Below are 20,330 nucleotides of genomic sequence, written 5' to 3'. Positions count from 1 at the left end.
GACAATGAAAGTGTCAAGAACAATCTCGCAACATATGCCATCTGTTTCTTTCACATACCACCCTCGATCAAGAAGCTTATCACACAAGAGGGAATCAAATGATTTGTCGAGAAGCATAGTTTTAGCAACATGTACATTGCAGGTATGAAATAACTCAACAGAGAGACCAACAGGACAGAAATTTTCAAGTTTCACCAATCTAGTGGGTACAGAGTTTCGGAGAGACCTCTGAATATCCCTATAGAGCCTTCTCCTCAATGCATCACTCATTGTTGTGTTGGGAACCAGCCAATCCACAGAGTTCCAGTTGGTTGGTAGTGAAACCTTCACCAACACTTCTCTCTGATTCCTTTGATTGGGTTGGTAGAAATGGTCATAGAACAAAATACCCTCGTTTGCAAGGCTTTTGCTAGTTCTACCCGCATACTGCAAGACCCCAATATGAGCATGGGTCCCAGAGATGAGACCTATAATGCACTCCAATGGCTCCCATTCCTCGTATGAGGAAGGATAAATATATGTGAATGTAAAAGAATATAAATAAATACAAACATCTGTATAACCTACTTAAATATCTGTAATAAGAGAAGAAAAAAATAGATTCACATTTGAAATGTAAGATAACATTTATAGAGGAGTGCTAAATAATTAACTCGCAGTTGCAATGTGGATTATGCACCATGGAGACATCACCGCCATTAGCAATCACATCAGAGTGAGTGAAAACATGTTGAACAAAGACCTCTTTCACAGTCTTCTTACCAACCTCGACTTTGAAATCCAGAACTCTTGCTTTCCATGAAGAACAAAACCTATTTGTTGCCTTCGAGCTTTTTATCCTTCTTGGCTGCATAAGGACCCATCCTCTACTCTTGCCACCTATTATCTGTAGCCTAGAGAGTTTGAGATTGCTTATGCTACTACATGGTCTTCTTGGCACACTAATGGTGAGGTTAGTTGGGGACAGTGTAGAGCAACCTCTAGAACTTCTTGGGCAGGAAGAAGACGAAGCCATAGCTATAATGGAGGGAGAATGAGTTTTGAAAGCCTTTCATAAAGGGAGTGGATATCTTTTAATAAAGGGAGAGAGTTAGCTATCAATCAGTAGTCAGGTCTCAGCAACTTGACGGCTACTGGCAATGAGACCTACTTTGTGCGACGAGAAAGTTACCTTACAAAAACGGGACAAATCTTAATATTTTAAAATGATTCCTTTCATTTTTGTGATATTTTCCATGATTTTCTACATTACGTAAGGTTGCTGCTCATTGGTTGCACCTTTTTTTCTCTCTCTTCAATAAGGCCCTCCAAATGACCTCCAAAATTTCCTAATGTGACTAAGGTTGTCAATCATGGATGGGTGCACCTAATTAGTCAGGTAAGTATCCATCTCCGCGTACTAAAAACGTTTAGAAAACTTCCTTACTTGAAAGAGGAGTCCACTAGTGGTTGTGCCCTCACATCTCTTAGGGGGGAAAAAGCATTGGTTAAGCATACCTTAGCCCAATTTATGGAAGTTATAGGGCCAAAAGAGTTTTTTGGACATTTAAGATGTTGTCTCATTTCCACTGTGAGACGAGACTAGGTCTTCTTCTAGGGTTACCAAGCCATTTTCAATGGTAAAGGTATATTCCTTGGACCCTTCTTACTCAAAGACTCTGACTTTTAATATGCCTAGAGACTTGTCAAAAACCCCATCTTGACTTTAGTGTCGGCGGGTTGGGGATCTCTTAGGAAAGGCGAAAGTAAAGGGCTACAAAGGTAAACATATATTGGTTGAATTTTATCCTAAATATAACAAGTGTTTCATGTGTGGAGAGCAAGGTCATGTTTCTCAGGCATGTCCTAAGAGAAGTAAACGTAATGACTCTCCTAGAGCCACGGGTAGGCTTCATAAATCTCCAAGGTTTGTCCAAAGGTCTTGCACCTGAGCTAATTAATAAAAGGATAAGTTTATGGTTCTTAATAAATAAAAGAAAAAATTCAAAGACTAAGGCTAGATCAACCCTTCCTCATTTAGCTAGCTTACATGCCCTAGATGCTTGGAAGCATTATCCCCTAGGCACTCCATTTATTTTGCGCACAAATCATCAAAGTCTTAAATAATTTTTGATGCAAATTAAATTAAGTGATAAGCACATGAGGTGGGCAAATAGTCTCTCACAGTTTAATCTTCATATTTATCACATAGCTAGTAAGCACAACCAAGTGCCGATGCACTTTTACAAAGGCCAAGGGTGAATGTTGTATCAATAGCTACTAACAATGATCTATTGTCTATGATAGATGAGTATGCTACAGATCCAATGTTCAAAGATGTAATGTCATCTATTGCACTAGGGAATAAAGTGCAACCATACAATGTGCAAGATGGTTATCTTCTCTATGAAAATATGCATTACACATAATATACGTGAAAAGGTTATATATACGAATCTCATGTTCCACCTTATGTGGAACATAGAGGGATTCAAGCTACACTCAAGGGAGTAGAGATTTACTTTTATTGGTCAACAATGAAGGCAGATATACCAGACTATGTTGCCAAATGCATTCTATGTCAAAAGACATAGTATGATAGTGGGAATTAGCCTGGCTTGCTTTAGCCATTTCCTTTACTTGATTCCCCACGGGAAAGTATATCCATGGATATCATCTTTGGATTACCCAAGTCCATACATGGGAGCACGGGAATATGGACAATAGTAGATTAGTTTAACAAGCAAGCAAGTTTTATATTGGTAAAAAAGACTATTAACGCATAACATATGGCAACGATCTTTATCTCACAAGTCTTTAAGTACCATGGATTATCAACGTCACTCCACCTTCATCTTCCTCTTTCCCCGTAGTTTCGTTCTTCCCTCTCGGGTGTTTAGGGTTTGGAAAGGAGGGTTATACCATGGAATCTTGAAGACCCCATCTTCTTGATTCAAACAAGGATCTACAGGAGAACAAACATGTATTGTAACAAAGCTCTCTTTTCAGAGGATTATACTACAAGTCCTTTTGGAGGGGGGACTGGCTCCAAGAAAATCCGGTCCTCATCGAGTTGTCAATCTTAATTGATTTTTCTCTTTGAAGTATGTGCATGGTGAAGTGTTTTCAATGTGTATTTGTGTAAAGAAATCAGTCTAGCACAGCCTATGTTCTCCTTGTTATCTCTCTCTTGTATCCATTCATTGCTAATTTTCACTTAATCTAAAATTAAGTATTATATTCTCTAATAGTAGCATTGCTTTTGAGTCTCACTAACATGATTATAGGTAGAGGTTGTTTCTTACAACATAGGGTGTATGTCACAATAGGTTTCTTTTCCAACATCCTCTTGGTTCTTCATGAATGTGTGTGTGTGAGAGAGAGAGAGAGGGGGGGGGGGAGGGGGGGGGGGGGGGGGGGGGGGGGGGGGGGGGGGGATTTGTTTTGTATTAAATCCCTACCTAAAGGTGTTGGCATCCCCTCTCGGAGGCCTCATACCCTATGAACTTTGCCTTCTACCCCTAGGGATGCTTCAAGCATGCTCCTTAATGCCTCAAAGTCTCCTTGATGTAGGACTTGTACCCTATGTAAATTACTCTTGGGACTCTGTTCATGCTGCCCATAGTGGCCCCCTCACTTGCTTGCATAATAGTTCACTGCTTTGGGAAACCTCCCATGTGCTAGCCTTCCCACTTGGTGGCTACCATATGCCCCATGATGCCCTTACCACTCATTGTGGCTCCCCTGCATTGCCTGATGCCATTTTCCCTACCAAAACCCTTGTCTTCAACCTTCCTTACCCTAGCTTCGACGACCAAACTTACTGCCCTTTGTGTCGTCTATTTGTAGGCTATGTGTATTTTCATGAGTATGCTAGTCCACATGTGCGTGTGTGTGTGTGTGTGTGTGTGTGTGTGTGTGTGTGTGTGTGTGTGTTGTGTGTGTGTGTGTGTGTGTGTGTTGCTTGATTTTGTGCATGTGTGTGTGTTGCTTGTTAAATCACGGATTTTTTTAGTGTGTATGGGTGTGTTCGTGTTTTGTCTGTTTTGTGTGCGCGTGCGTGTGCACATGTTTTTTTGTTGGTTCTAGTTCAAGTGTTCTGAGTGGGTTGTGTATGTGGCTGTTTGCTGAGGGTTGGTGTTTCTTTGTGAGTGTCTGGATCCTCTGTGCGTCAGGTTGGGTGTGTTTGTGTCTACTTGTTGTGCTTATCTGTTGTGCATGCTTGCTTTTGAGGCTTTGTGGTGCATTTCTGTGGAGTTCCCTTGGCTCGGGCATCAAATCTCTCATGTATGTTTGTGTCCACCTATTGTGCTTATCTATTGTGCATACTTTCTTTCGAGGCTTTATGGTGCATTATTGTGGAGTTCCCTTGGCTCGGGCATCAACTCTCTCACGTGTCTTTTTGTCCTATGGTGGGCCATCCTAAGTAGCCCCTTTGTAAATACTAGTGATCTAGCTTTGTATGGATCCTCTATGTGTATGTCCTCTGCTCCTAAGGGTAGTCTCTATAAGTCTACAAATCTCCAACAAGAAGAGACCTAGGTAACTCTCATCATAGTAATCCATGATGTGGGGTGAGGGGACAAAGCCCTCTCTGCATAAGCAATGAAGACGCCCGGTGATCTCATAGTATATTGTGCATTGGCAAATATAGTGCTCCTTTGTCTTTGGCTCTCTTTGGCAAACCTAGCATAATCTCTCCCATGGGATATACTTATGTATTGGCCAATCTCTAACACTACATTTTAGAGCACTGACTCGGCACCTTGGGCACCTTGATCTCTCATCCCACTTGGACCATCCTTTAGCTCTTTTGGCCAAAAAAACATTTTCCCTCTTTTAGCTCTTTTAGCTCTTTTCCCTCTACCCTTTGGTTGCCTAGGACCTTGGTACCTACCCTAGCCTTCTGCACTGCACCTGCTTGCAGCTTTTGCTTGGCATAGACCACTTTCTAGCTCGGACTAACTTTGGCTGCACCAACGGCAATACACCTAAATGTTGAAATGATTGTCTATGCAAGAGAGGGTATGAAAGTGTGACGGACTTGGACATGCACTTTCTGCTAGAGGCTCACAAAGGTTCTAGGCTCAATCCTAAGCCATTGACTCATGCTATATTGTAGCAAAAGCATGTCAACATAGCACAAGTGAAGTACTCACATGACAATTTTGGTATTTAACACCACACCATAGTGGGTTAGGATGTCAACACCACTTTTACATATGACGAGGAGATGGTGGAGTATATATATGCATACATCTATCTTGGGGTAGTCTTCAATGGACCGGTGTTTTCATTGAGGATAGAAGCAAAAACTAGATTGATGAGAGCTTACAACCTTGAGAGGATTGGAAAAGATATGTTCGCAGGTTCAATTTCAAGAACCTCGAACAAAGCTGTGGCTTCCCAGAAAAAAATCTCATTCAATAAGGAGTCTCATTCCAAATTGGAGCTCTTGATATCTTGGGTCGTTGTCTTCCCAAAAAAATATCATCCAATAAGGAGTAATTCAGTGGTGGTTGACACATGACAATGCAACACAAATGCTCACATATGCATGCTACAAGACAAGACATAGAAAGATAAAGTCTTTGATGAACACCTCCCCCTCTCCCCCTCTGCAAATAACCATCCAGGTCTCGGCCATGATCTGTTCAACAACTCCCTCATCACTCTTCCCGCATAACCTAAAAAGGTCCAGGCCAGGAGATATAGAGGCCTTTTACAACCAAATACCCCCCAGTCTGTAGCCTGCGTTGTTTGGAGGTTCAAGCATACAACCTAACACTCCCTAGACATCTCGTCTATGTTGTTCGGAGACTTTCTAGCATACAACAAAATGTTCCCCAGACATCCCGTCTGCATCATTCCGAGACTTCAAGAATACAATTAAATGATCCCTAGACATCTTGTATGTGTCATTTTGAGGTTCAGACATTACCAAAACAACATTTCTCACTACTCCACTCGGGAGTAAATTACCAAGCATTGAAACTAGAATACAATTAAACGATCCCTAGACATCTTGTATGTGTTATTTTGAGGTTCAGACATTACCAAAACAACATTTCTCACTACTCCACTCGGGAGTAAATTACCAAGCATTGAAACTAGTATTAAAACCAGAGTCAAACAATTCAAACAGGTTTAAAACTTATACCATCCATTTCAAACAAATCTAAAAAAAAACTCCAAATAGGATCACCAAACAAGTACGCAAGCAAAATTCAAAAAATCTCTAATTAAAGCTAAAAAATCATTCTCAACATCAGTCGAGCTCAAAAGTTGACAGGGCTTCTCTCTTGAAACCTACACCAAAATGAGGGTTCCATTTCTTCCATAAATTTTTAGCCGACCGCAACGTGGTCCATAAGCTCTTGAACAGCCGAAACAAGCCTCAAAAAATAGTGTTCTTGTGGCAGATTTAGGAGAGTACCATTAGAGGCCAAGATATGCCAGTTGTGTCATTTAGATCCAAAGATAGACATCACAATTGTCATTGTCCGCACCGCTTTCACAGTCTATTCATAGAGGGATTTGGATCATTGGCTAGAGTCATGAGATATCAGGATCAGAGTTGCCTTGTGTTGTTTTTGCTAGAGCTACACAAACACAGGGAGAGTCCCTTGATGAGGAGATCAAACAGTGGGAGACATTCACAGAGGGAAATTATTGACTTCTTTAGAGCAAGGACTTAGCAGCCATATGAGCTTGCTTCAATGCAGATTTCAGAGCGCACTTGTACCAGAGGTATACTGGTTCACAATCCATTGAGCTTGGGAGAGCTAGACACCGATGTCTACAAGGGCAACCACAACATCAACGAAGGCTCCATCAAAGGATCGAGACTATTCTAACACGACATGGGAGACACCCAGTATAAGTATTTACAAAGAAGGACATTGACGAAGCTCTTCAACAATCATTGTAGTACTTTCTCAAACAACGCCCAATGTCGGGCATCCTCGGGCACTGATGATGATGACTTTAGTCTTTCACCTTGTTTCAATTCATTTTTTTAATTTTTGTACCCAAACATTGAATTAGATCCACCAAGATTGTATCAGTTTGGTCTTATAGGTCATTTTGGCCTTTTGAAGACGTTTATTATAACATTTCATTTATCTCTCTCTCTCTCTCTCTCTCTCTCTCTCTCTCTCTCTCTCTCTCTCTCTCTCTCTCTCTCTCTCTCTCTCTCTCTCTCCCCCCCCCACATTCAAGATTTTATAGTAGGACCAAGATCGGTGGGTGTAGCAGTAGATCATGCTCTCTTGACACTTTCTGTCTCCTTTTAGTACAATACAACCCAGGTGTCAGGAGAGAGGACACTGCATACCTGCTATACATTGACACTAGAGATTGATTTTGTTTATACAACCGGGAGATCTATGATTTTCTATGTACAGTAGCTAGAGCAGGAATCTCAATGGAGGAGATCATGCCTTTACTACTAGAGACATTGCATGATGTAGTAGTAGAGGCTTACCCACGCACTCAACCTAATCAAAGACGCCTTCTTGGGGCCATACCTCAGAATAGTTGGTATGACAAGGAGTGTAGAGAGACAAGAGCACAGCTTCATAGGGATCTTCTCCAAGGGGTCATCAATCACACACAACCTAATCAAAGATGCATTCTTGGGACCATGCCTCAGAATAGTTGGTATGACAAGGAGTGTAGAGAGACAAGAGCATAGCTTCAGAGGGATCTTCGAGTCCAAGAGGTCATCAATCACACGCAACCTCAGGTAGCCTTCATGCGCCTTGTGCAACAAAATAATCTAACATTCCTATCTCAAATGGAATGAGACTTATACTAGTTGTTCTTGAGTAGAGACTCAGGAGAGGCATGGTGTATACGGTCCCTGGACAGACACCCATCCAGATCCTCCTCCATCTATGAGTACCTTCTTTTACCATCGAGATGGTAAAGAAAAACATTGATAGGATGAGGACTAGGATGGCATATGATCATGATGGTCTAGTAGCATAGCACTTTATACATGCTAGAGATATGATGGAAGATGTTATTGCAATTCTATTTGATCATGTCATGTGTGAGGGTATACTTGAGACTTGGAGATTGTCCACTATTGTGTCTATCGTCAAGGCAGGTGATCCTATGGAGCTAGGAAACTATGTTATTATTATGATTGGATACACATTGGAGTGGTTGTATGCATCTATCCTTGAGCAGCAGTTGAGAAAATGGGCAGAGAGTGAGGGCATACGGGCAGCAGGACATGCCGGTTTTAGGAGAGGCTTCTCCACTCTTGACCATATTTTGACACTCAAATACATCATTAAGGAGGGTGGGAGATGGATTTATTGTAGATTTTTGGATTTCCACAAAGCATTTGACATGGTGACCAGAGCCAAATAGATGCGCAGACTACAGGAGATGGGAGTACCCATTGAGTTGATTTGGGGGTTCATGGCTCTATACAGATCAGTGGTGGGACATGTACACACTCCAGATGGGAAATCAAATTTTGATGGCTCCACTATTTGGAGTGAAACAAGGTTTTCCATTGTCTCCTACTCTTTTTGGTATGTATATAAATGAGGTTTCTGGTTACATTGACACAGAGGGTGACAGAGGTGCTTAACTAGCAGGGACATGGATTCCATTGTTGTTATAGGCTGATGATATTGTGTTGATCTCTAGCTCATTGGAGGGTATGCGATGACATTTGGATGCATTCAGAGGCCATCCACGGATACCCGTTGTCATGAAAAAATGTGTGTGAGTTCAACATTTTCTATGGTAGTACTGCAAAGAGCTCCATAGTGGGCTTTTTCAATATTTAGATTGTCTTGTATGTGTTATGCATTAGCAACAAACCCACCCAAGCTCTAGGAATGAAGACCCTTGAACTTATAGGACAATCTAGACCCAATGGACCATACTCGACTGGACCAGGCTAGACTGGACTAGACCACTCCAACTAAACTTGGGCAAGAGACTAGACTAGCTAGACTAAGCTAGATGAGGGCAAAGGTGGACTAGACCAAGTTGCACCAAACCAGTCTAGGCTCGTAGACTAGACTAGGTGAGGGGATAAACTAGCTAGCTACTTGATGATGCTCAGTGGGATGAGACTTCAGATAAGGTCCCATTGGGCATGCCAAAAGTGAGAGCACCTATAGCAAGAAAATCATATTGTGCTCTCTACTATGGGTGCTCCTCAGTGCAATATGCATGAAACCTCACTCCAACAAAATGAAAACACTATAGAGCAATGGAACAAACCAAACTCAAAAGACAAAACATCAGACTCAAAACTAAATGAATCTCAACTAGCTCATGGAACCCATATAGACTTTGGATGGTAGCACACTCAACTCCAAGCTCAGAACTCACAGGTATTAAGGGGGTGTTGAGGCTCCAATTGTGTAGGAGAGTAAAAATTTGCGGTGCTAGACATAAGACCAAATGTAACTACCTATCATTTGACACTATAGCCCTAATACAAAGTCAAGAGGAAGTAACTCTGCAGAGAAATTCTTTTTGAAATATTTCCAATCTTTGGGTTTACGCCATTCAAGAATGGTCACAAGCCACCAGTTGTTGCTAGTTGTATCCTTAAGATACTTACTAACATGGCAAAGTTTGGTGAAGTTGCCTACTACAAAGGCTACAAGTCAAACTGGTTAATAAAAGCAAGAGCTTTATTGGTAATCCTTTTGCTGGTTTACTATTCACATTTGACATCCTTGTCTCCAGCTTTAAAATTATTCTTGTGGTGTTGGGACTGCTTTGGAAATAGCTGTGGAATCTTTATGAGAAGGAATTTTGTGACGATTATTTCTTTGATTTGGGTTATGTTCCCTTGCCTCCCTTGGTTGATCAACAATCTCCCTTGGATCTAGTTGTAGATCTTTGTTAGGGATTATGTTGTCTAAATTCTTCATAAAAGAGTAGTTTGGAGAGTAGCTAGGTGAGGAGGCCAAATCCTCGTTCATATTGGCCAAAAGTTCCCACTCAAGGATCCCTCTGAGGCTATACTATTGGAGCCTCAGTCTAAGGTGCATCTATGACCTCTTTCCACGAGTCCCCCGTGGGGGATTAGCTTCACTTATCAAGCATGTAGCATGTCATGATGGCCCATACCTGGCCTTACTTAGTGATTGAGACCATAAATTTAGCACACTAGGCTTTGAATGCACTTTAGGGTTGAGGATCCCAATACCACCTTCCTCCTTGTGTCTAGCAATGCACTCTCAATTAGTCCATTGCCAAGGTACTGTATCTTTGGCGTTAGTTTTCCATAGGAATATTTTTAGGCTTCTAGGAATTCCTCCTAATTGCATTTTTCTATTTGAGGAGAGGCCCAGTGAAGGATAGATACGGGATCATAAACGAGCTGATCACCTTCACCCTACCATGGAATGAAAGGAACACATATTTCCACCTCATTTTTCTCTGAACTTTGTCCATGGCCCATTGGAACCTTTGTTATGAGATGTTCCCACCCCTAGTGGGGCTTCAATATGGCGTTCCCTTTTCAAACAATCTCTCCTAATCATTTTGAAAGGTCAAATGAGTTGTTTTCTGATAAAGAAATCAATCTTCATTTATCCACATTGCACTTAGATCCAGTGGGTGTGGCAAACATCTTAACAATCTCTAGAGGGTCTTTAGAGCCTTCCTCATCACCTTAGGGCTAGATTCCAGAAACAATAGTGAGTCATCAATGAATAACTTTGCCAGAAGTTGTTTGTTTCCAGGTAGAGATAGCCCTTGAATTTTTCCTCTTACAACACTTGTCTCTAGCATGGTGACTAGGAGATGAGAGCTGATTGCAAACAACAATGGGATAGTGGGAAACCTTATTTGATTGATCTTTGAACTTTGAAGGCACCCACAATTATGCTACTAAAAAATAGCTATGAGTGATTGCTTGCTCTTAGGGTGTGTATTATCCGATAGAGCTGAGGATCATTACCCAGTTCTTTCATGATGTCTTCTATGTATGACCAAACAATCCGGTCATATGATTTGTCTAGGTCTAGTTGCAAGAGGATACATTCTTGATCGATGAATTTTGCGTACTCAATGTTGACCATTGCTGCTAGAATGGTGACCTTCCTTTGACAAAGCTGTGTTGGTGGGAGGTGATAACTTTATTCATGGAGATAGGCTAAGGGAGACTGCTTTGCCCATGATTTTATATGTTACTATCATCATTGTGAGGGGTCACTAGTGTTTCACATGAGAGCAACAGACAAGCTTTAAGATAGGGTTGATGAGAACTCTTTTCATGCTTGTATCCAAAACACCCCTTCTACAAGAGCTTTGTTTGCCATTCCTGTAATAGGGGTCTTTAGCTCCACCCAAAACTCCTTGAAAAATCTGGTTTTCATGTCATCCCATCTTGGAGACTTCTCCTCGCCAAGTGAATGCAGTGAAATTAAGTTGTCTTTGGAAAAGGCCTTCTCTAGCAGGTCTCAAAAAGGCGGATTTTGAATTTTCATAAGGGGTCTTTAAAATATGGTACATAAGTGGATCTCTACATACATTAAAAATTGTAAAATAGAGGGTTTTATAAATACCTCTTGAATGCACGTTCTATATAGTATCTCTATATATAGACCCACCTCAATGTTTCTCTGGGGTAGGAAACATCCCCCTTGGATTTTCTAAGTTTAATGGAGCTCAGTAGGTGGTCTGAGGAGCTCTACAAAGTGTCTACCTTCATTTCTACTAAAGAAGGGACCCTATTTTTAAAGACATCTTCAATTAAAATGATTGGGGACACGTGCGACCATTGTCTTCTACATAATTTGTATTGTCATGAGAATCGACATCCTTTCACACCCATTATTGATTGCTTAAAGCAAGGTTAAGTAAGTACTGTGATAAACCTCTACATCATGAAAGGAGTATTGTTATTAGGAGAGAGCTCACACAAAGTCACTTGCCATGTATCATATACATTACAATGTATATGATACAATGTTTCTCATCTCATGTATTCCTATATTTTTGAGGTGAATTAGTGGATAATATGCCATTAAAATATCTAGCTAGTAGGTGCTACAATTTTTTAAAACAAAAATTGTAGAAAATCTTGGCAAATGTAGGTGGGAAAAAGTGAGACTGTAGGTCCTGACAAGTGTGTGTGTGTGTGTGTGTGTGTGTGTGTGTGTGTGAGAGAGAGAGAGAGAGAGAGAGAGAGAGAGAGAGAGAGAGAGAGGAGAGAGAGAGAGAGAGAGAGAGAGAGAGAGGGGGGGGGGGGGGGGGGGGGAGATGTGAGGCGATGTCAGCAAGGGCAAAGGCCATGCATAGGGGAGATGGAAACTATGGGCACATAGGAGGTATGTTTTTAAAAATAAAAAATAATTCATGGGTTGCTTGAGGTAGCAACATCGATGTTGGGTTGGCTACGAGAGCTACATATGAGGCGTTCATGCAGACATTACGTGTTCGAATCCCTCATCCACCTTTTATAGAGATGATAGAGATCTCAGATTAATCCTAGCATTGGGACTTAACGATGGAATTGGAGGAGGTATCACATGAACTAATGAATATAATAAAAGTGGAGTGAGTAGAGGGTGGTAATCCCTCATCCACCTTTTACAGAGATGATAGAGATCTCAGATTAATCCTAGCATTGGGACTTAACGATGGAATTGGAGGAGGTATCACATGAATTAATGAATATAATAAAAGTGGAGTGAGTAGAGAGTGGTAATATGGTCTATCCATCCAAGTCCAATGTATGCATGTTCTTTTCTTGAGAATATGTAGGGTGTATCAGTTTGTAAAATAGATTTTTAAAGGCAGAATCCAAAGAGATGCTCTCTCTCTCTCTCTCTCTCTCTCTCTCTCTCTCTCTCTCTCTCTCTCTCTCTCTCTCTCTCTTCAACTTTCAATGTCTATAGTAATCTCTGTGGAACTTCTCATTCAACTTTGAGTTGCCCCTTTGCTAGTTGTGGCAGTGAATCTTCGGGTGTCCAATAAGAAATATGTAAGATAGCACGTGCAAACAAAATAAGGGATTTATAATTAGGTACATTTACAAAAAATGTACTTACATAAAGGGTTTTTAATTGAGAAGTGAAAATTTTCATACATAAGGGCTAGTTTTTTTACAAAAATACATATATAAGGGGTACACATAATACTTGAAAATATATAGGTAAGGGATTATTTAAATACCTCTTGTTCACACATGCTATACGCAATTGTTACATAGTGGACTCCTCGGGCAGTGAATGCAGTCCATGCATAGGTAGTGCATGAACTCTCTCTCTCTCTCTCTCTCTCTCTCTCTCTCTCTCTCTCTCTGTGTCATGAAATCTTAATTAAGAGTCCATGCATAAACCTATAATGGGGAAGTTCCTTTGGCCCTCATGGACTTTAGAAGAATCGAAGGCCGTAGAGAATGAGGAATGAGGGGGAAAGTTTGTGTGCATTTTGCCACAAAATGATTTCCGATATAAAAATTTCTCTCTCTCTCTCTCTCTCTCTCTCTCTCTCTCTACCATAATTGCTAGGCTTTGATCGGTCAAAGACTCTCTCTCTCTCTCTCTCTCTCTCTCTCTCTCTCTCTCTCTCTCTCTCTCTCTCTCTCTCTCTCTCTCTACTATAATTGCTAGGCTTTGATCGGTCAAAGACTAAGTTGACCAGTTGTCAACATACTTTTGTATAGCTTGATGGCTTTCTCCTAGTGAGCCGAATGCTTTGAGAAAACATTAACAGCTAAATTATGAAAAACACATGCCATGTATTATTTGTCGATTTTCTCAAATTTGCAATTTGATCACCTTAGAAGTATTATGCAATGCTTTATTGTTCTAAATACTCAGGTCTAGTAATTCTAGATATCTTATCATACGTTAAAGAAATAGAGAAGGTTTATATTACAATCTATTGACTTATACAAAAATATATCTATCCTCATTCGATTAAAAATTGAGCATTTAAGTGAGTTTGAAACATATAATACATATTGTAAATGCAGATACAACATGATTCTCTTGGTTGTACTAAATTTGGGATAATTCTAAAATGTGTGTCTATACTCTTGAATGTGTTTGCTTGGACATGAGAATCATGCCTATAGTATAAATCATATCAAAATGTGATACTGGCTTAAGTTTGGGATTATAAAACTTGAGTTATTGAAGCCAATTTTGCAAGTGTGTAGTTTTAAGACTTCATTAGTATGGACCCTCTTTATGCTTTCTAGGAGTATGTGCCTACGATTTTTAAAAAAGAAAGCAGGAGGTGAATCACTTTAGATGCGATGAGTAAGGTCCATATTCAAAAGTGCAAATCCGACGAGTAAGGGCCATATTCAAAAGGGAAAATCTATCAGATCTGTTGCACGAAGCAAGGGGAATTGTGCAGATGTCGATGTGAGGATGGCAGCAAACAACTGACTGCAGCGTGAGCACGATGAGCGACATGGTGGCATTGAAAATAGCTGGAAGCAAGTTCTGGACCTTTCTTTTAAAGTATAGAAGTCCTGTGTAGACAGCGAAACCAACATGATCAGTTGGTTAGCTTAATGTCCTTGAACCGTGTAGGTCTGAGTTCGAATCTAAGCTCTTTTGTTGTACACTACTATCAGAAGAAGTGATGAACATAACGAATCTGGGAAGATTCTGGTGCAATAAAATAAAGAACCCACTAGTATGAACCAGCAGGATAATGTATGTGGCCAAAGTACCAAATTTGATTAAAAAAGGAGAGCTCCAATGCCTACTTTGAGAATGACAATAATAGCCATGTGAATCCATTTTTTTCTGACTGATTTTGATGCAAAATAGTAGTTTTTTAGGTTTAACGAATATATACTCTTTTGACCTCTAGTGCCCACGATAAGGGGCTTGACAAGAAGGCACCATTGTATCAACTTTGGGAAATTACCACAAGCAACTATTAAAAAAAAATTGTAATAAGATGATGGGTTTTACCTTTACCTCAATTAAGGGCTCTTATAAATCTCACGCCTACTGAGAGTAATACATTAGGAAGGGAATGGGGTCTAAGGGGGCCTATTTATTTTCCATGGGATTAAAAAGGAGATTATGGAAGGACCAAATGGGTGGATGCCATGTGGACTGAAATGGTGGGTATGGCAGGTCCTAAAAGTAAGTGGTCCAACTTGTGATACAAAGAGAAAATCTCCTATAATTTTAAAAAAATGAACTTTTCTCTAAATAGTAGTAAAAACCAATACTTTCTCTCTCTAGTGGTTGTCAGTTTCTCCCCCCCTCTCTCCTAAAAAAGGATCCCTCCAAAAACGTGATGATCATTGCGTCCCTCTCTCTCTACTGTACCATCTCTCACTTCTCTTCACTTCACTTTCTGTTTCCCTCCCAAAAGCTCTGCAGCAAAATTTTGAACCTTCTTTCCCTCCTCAAGCTTACTGCATTCTCCTCAAGCTGAAGTTCTCCATTTCTCGTGAGCCTCACTAAACACCTCTACCTAAATCTAAAGATCTGCTGCATATTCTTCTGCTAGATCATCCCTCTTTCTTTCCTCAATAGGTTTCCTGCTCCTTCTCCATTGCGCTCTCTAGAGAGGATCTACTTTCCTCTCAAGATTTGCAACATTATCTTTCCAATTAAGCCAACAAGCAGGTGGAGCAGTATAGCAGTAAGTGGAATCCTTCGTCTGATGTACCATCAAGAATCTTGCTCTATACAACTGAGAACATGGAGGTGCTATCTCTAATCATAAGTATTTGTCTGCAAGTTGTGCCACTATTCTCCATGGCATCATTGGGTACTCGACGACCTAGGAGTGTCATTGACTCCATTTCAATGTACAAGACGACAGTGGATGTTGGGTGACGACGGAGTTCAAACGATTGATGTGGGTGACAATGCAGCCTAGCTCAAGAGGTGCACACAAGGTCGCAAGGAGACACATGGATTCTCAAGCACACCATTGGAAGGGAAGGATCATGGAGTTCAAGAAAACCCATGATGGCAAGCGTCTTGCAAAGGTGCAACATGTGTATGTTGCTTCACAACTGAAGCTAGAGACAACAATGGCTCCATCAACGTTTCCTACAAACTGTAATTTCACCCCTCTGTCAATTTTTTAGATTGTATATTTTGTATTGTGTTGTATATATTGCTTTGATGTCTATAAGGCTTTCATTGCTTGTTCATGTTTGCAGATGTATTCCCATCTGATTTTGTAGAGTGGGAGCCATTAGAGTTCTTCACAGGAACTTTTGAGGCCATCCACGTTGACCTTGGCAAGCTACTCTATGCTAGTTGTCCATCCATGGAGCTTATCTCACGGGACATTTTTTTTTATAACCATACTTATATAACGCATACGAAAACTGGGTATGGTAATCTTTCTCCAGTTCATCCACCAGCCTTGCAGAGTATGGAATGGCCTAAGCCTGATAGTGCCTTGATCACAGCAACCAAAAGGAGAATCACGGCGGATGTGTATTCAGAAAAATGAAGTGCACCTATGGTTTCCATAAAGCTTCCCTAACTTGGTTTATGTCCCTTCATGTGTTCGTGTTTATCTTTCGACTGCAAAGTGTTCATAGGACACCAACAATGTGGACTTGCAAAGGGGAAAGTGCGATCAGCAGTTTCCTTACAGTTGGATGGCAGACTAAGGTGGTCAAACACTAGGGAGATACAATCAAGTGCTCTGTAGTTGGTGAGAATGTGGTGTGCAGATACAATATTGAGAAGCAGAGATTGTCAATTGTCTTTCCCTACAGAAGATGGAAGCTGACGAAGGGAGCATGGGAGGCACTAGACTCTGATGTTGCTCCTAGAGAATCAATTGATCTGCAAATATGCCTCCATAATAATGTAGTGCATGACATCTCGATGAATAACGACTGGAATGTCATTCACCTTCGCGAGTATCTTAATCTTAGATATACCTTGCCCAATCAATATGTTTTTGTAATCAATGAAAAGGTTGTTCGTTCCAGAAAAGAGAAGAGATTTCTGTGTGAAAACAATGGTTTTCGGTGATGTATTAATGTAAAAGCTTGTAACTAAAACGATTTCCCTCCCATTAATACATATGGCGTTTTGAATCTCTGTCTCATTTTTTAATTTGTTCAAGATTAAGTTTGAAATATGCAAGTTTTTTAGTTTCGAGCGTAAAGACTTTCAATGTTGGTGTCTTTCAATGCTTGTTACAATTATAGTTTTAAGTTAATTTGATGTTAATTTTAAGTGCTTTAAAGAAGTGACATTGAGTATAAAAGTCACTTTGTAGGTTTTAAACTTCATTTCTCACATTCACAAAACACAAGCTTTTAGCTCTCTTCCCATCTTCTTTGCGAACAGACCCATGGCAACCTCTTCTGATGCACTTCTCACACAATTACAGAAGATAGGACTTGCAGATTGCGCACATGAACTAGTCAGTGTGTTTGAGGGGACGATCGACATGCATGCCACTGCTAACCTTCATGTAGAGGGATTCCAGAGCTTTCTTGACTACATGATGGAGCACATGGAAGAATATGCAATAGTCTTCGAGGGATCTAACATAGCATGGTTGCCATTGGATTTTCTCAAACACCTCAATGCGGCTGACAAAAACTTTTGCTATTTCTTGTTGAGGTTTATAAAAGGGCTTACTGAGCAGGACTACAGGACAGAGGATGAGGATGACCTCATAGACTTGGGCATGGGGTGCATAGGCACCCAACTCATCTCTTCGGACATGGTTCTGGTATTGCTTGTGCTTGAGGGCATGGAGAAGAGAAAATCAAAGGAAAAGGCCGACAAGAAACCTCTTGTAACCATTGTGGAGGAATCAAATGAATTTGTTGAAGAGGTTGATGAGCACGCTGAAGCACTTATGGCACTTGTCCTCTTGCAAGATCCCAGCTCCACTAAGGAGGAAGATGGGATGATAGAGGGAGACGAGGTGCTGGAAGAAGCTCCTAACCTCCAAATTCTCACTTTGCATGTAGTGGTGGTGAATAGTCGTCACTTTTAGTTCCTTGATGACATTGCAAAGACACTAGGACTCAGAGAAGATGAGTTGCTCTCAGTGCTCGCTATCTATGCGGGCATGAAAGATCCCAGTGGAAGGCAAGAGAAGGTCAACTTTCAAATTGACTTTGAAGACCAAGGTCTCCCACCAAGCTTGTCATTCCTCCCTAGTGAAAACGAACAGAATTTGGTACAAATCGTGGCAAATACTATATGGAAATCAAATCATGTGCCTCATTTTATGAAAGCATTTCGGAAATCGCTTTTCTTCCACAAAACCGCTGACCATTATGGGTGGAGAAGATCGCTCTAGCATCGACCTTACAAGGAAAACTCTTGAAGAGATGGATGAGGAAACTGAGGTATCCACTTTTTAACTTTATCGATAGTAAATTGTTTTCTATAGAAAGTGTTGAAGTTGTTTAAAATGTTTTGCAGACCGCATACCATGTTGATAAGTTTGCAATGCGTACTGGAGGTTCATGCAGCAATCCTATGGGTAGAGATAGCTCCATGTGGCACTACCTTGGCCATCTGGGGCCATCCGTTCTTCAAGTTGCACACATAGAGTTCTCCAAGCATGGTTCCGTGGAGTTGCACAAGTGCAAGGCATTAAGTGCCATCCTTGCTGAAGATTCCCTTACCCTTAATGCTCACAAGTGTATCTTAGTGGATCGAGAGGCCGCATTGTATGCTTTTATAGGAAAGCACCCTGGGTCAGTCCTCTCCCACTGTGCCTTAAGCCTGGGTCAAGGGGTGACAAACCCAGAGGAGATTGTCAAAACTTTTGGTGTCATGTCGGCCATTCGCCCTATACCAAAATATGTAATTACAAGAAAACCAACTAGCCATGATGTAATATCCAGAGCAATATACAATAATTTTGTCTTCTGTCTTTTGGTTGTCACTTCATGTACTTTTTTTTCTATTGCACATATTGGCCAATAAATCTTTTTCTTCAACGCGTTCACACCTCCTCGACCATCCAAGCACCCGTCTGACGTGGGACGCCCACCGGTGAATAATTTGTGAAACGGAGCCGTTTCGGGTGCGTACGGAGGCCGTGGGACGACCAAAAGCCACGGCTATGACGAACGACGCGGAACGGGCCGCAAAAAGTCCCTGTGCGCCATGGCGCGCATGGGCCAGTTTTGACCTGTTTCGGGTGCGTACGGAGGCCGTGGGATGACCAAAATCCACGGCTATGACCAACGACGCGGAACGGGCCGCAAAAAGTCCCTGTGCGCCACGGCACGCATGGGCCAATTTTGACCTGGAAAAACTGCCCCATGCGCGCCGTGGCGCACAGGGACTTTTTGCGGCCCGTTCCGCGTCATTGGTCATAGCCGTGGCTTAAAACTGCCCCATGCGCGCTGTGGCGCACAGGGCCTTTTTGCGGCCCGTTCTACGTTGTTGGTCATAGCCGTGGCTTTTGGTCGTCCCACGGCCTCTGTATGCACCCGAAACGGCTCCGTTTCACAAATTATTCATTGGTGGGCGTCCACATCAGATGGGTGCTTGAATGGTTGAGGAGGTGAAATCTAACTACTTGATTAATTCAAATACTTCAACAATAGAAAGTACGCAATTAACTATTAGAGTTACACCGAATGAGAGAAAATCGCGTCGTTTATATTATATCGAAAGATTACAAATCTAATAAGCAGAGATTACATGGGAAAAATAATTCTTATGGAGGTACCCTTCATTCCTCAGATTGAGCGCTAGAGCTAGATCTGTATTTTTTTAATGTAGCTCGCTTTGCATGCACCATACAAGATACACCATCTTGGAACAACTGCACTAGAATGTCCTCGGCGGCATCCTGTAAAGCCAAAAGAGTCGCACGCTAGATACGTGTAACTGAATCTGAATATTCGTCCACTATTTCTCTTACCACCCGAGAAAAAGCTGCCTTTGGTATTATTGGCTCCGTGCTTTTTTGATATTTGCGTATCTCACGTAGAGCATTTGTTCCAAGCTTCCATCGCCTTTTTTCTTCTGCGCTGTTGGCGTTGATGGAGGAGCCGCTTGTTTGGCCCATTGAGGAGGGTCATTTTTATACTTCTTCCTCCTCTCTTCTTGGGCTTGCTACTCTTCAGGTGTGAGCTTGTCCTTTTTCTTTTTCGCACATTGTTTTGCTCTCTGAGAAATTTTTGCTGATCTGGAGCTCCCAGCCTTTGCTTGTTGGGCGGCGTGAGCCCTGTCCTCTTGTGATCCCTTCTCGGCCTCTGCTCGTGCTTGTAAATTAGCCAAGTGGGCTCTCTCAGCCTCGGCTCTCTGCCATTCTTCCTGCTCTTTCTGCCTTCTTTGTTCTTCATGCAATTTCTGTGCTTTTCTATCTGCTACCTCTTTCTTTTCTAACTCTCTCATTCTCTTCCTCCTCTTGGCATCTTG

This window comes from Adiantum capillus-veneris, chromosome 8 (genome assembly GCF_014529385.1).
Source record: "Adiantum capillus-veneris isolate H3 chromosome 8, ASM1452938v2, whole genome shotgun sequence".
Taxonomy (NCBI): Eukaryota; Viridiplantae; Streptophyta; class Polypodiopsida; order Polypodiales; family Pteridaceae; genus Adiantum; species Adiantum capillus-veneris.
The sequence above is the reverse complement of the archived record's forward strand: the minus strand, read 5'-3'. Positions refer to the sequence as shown.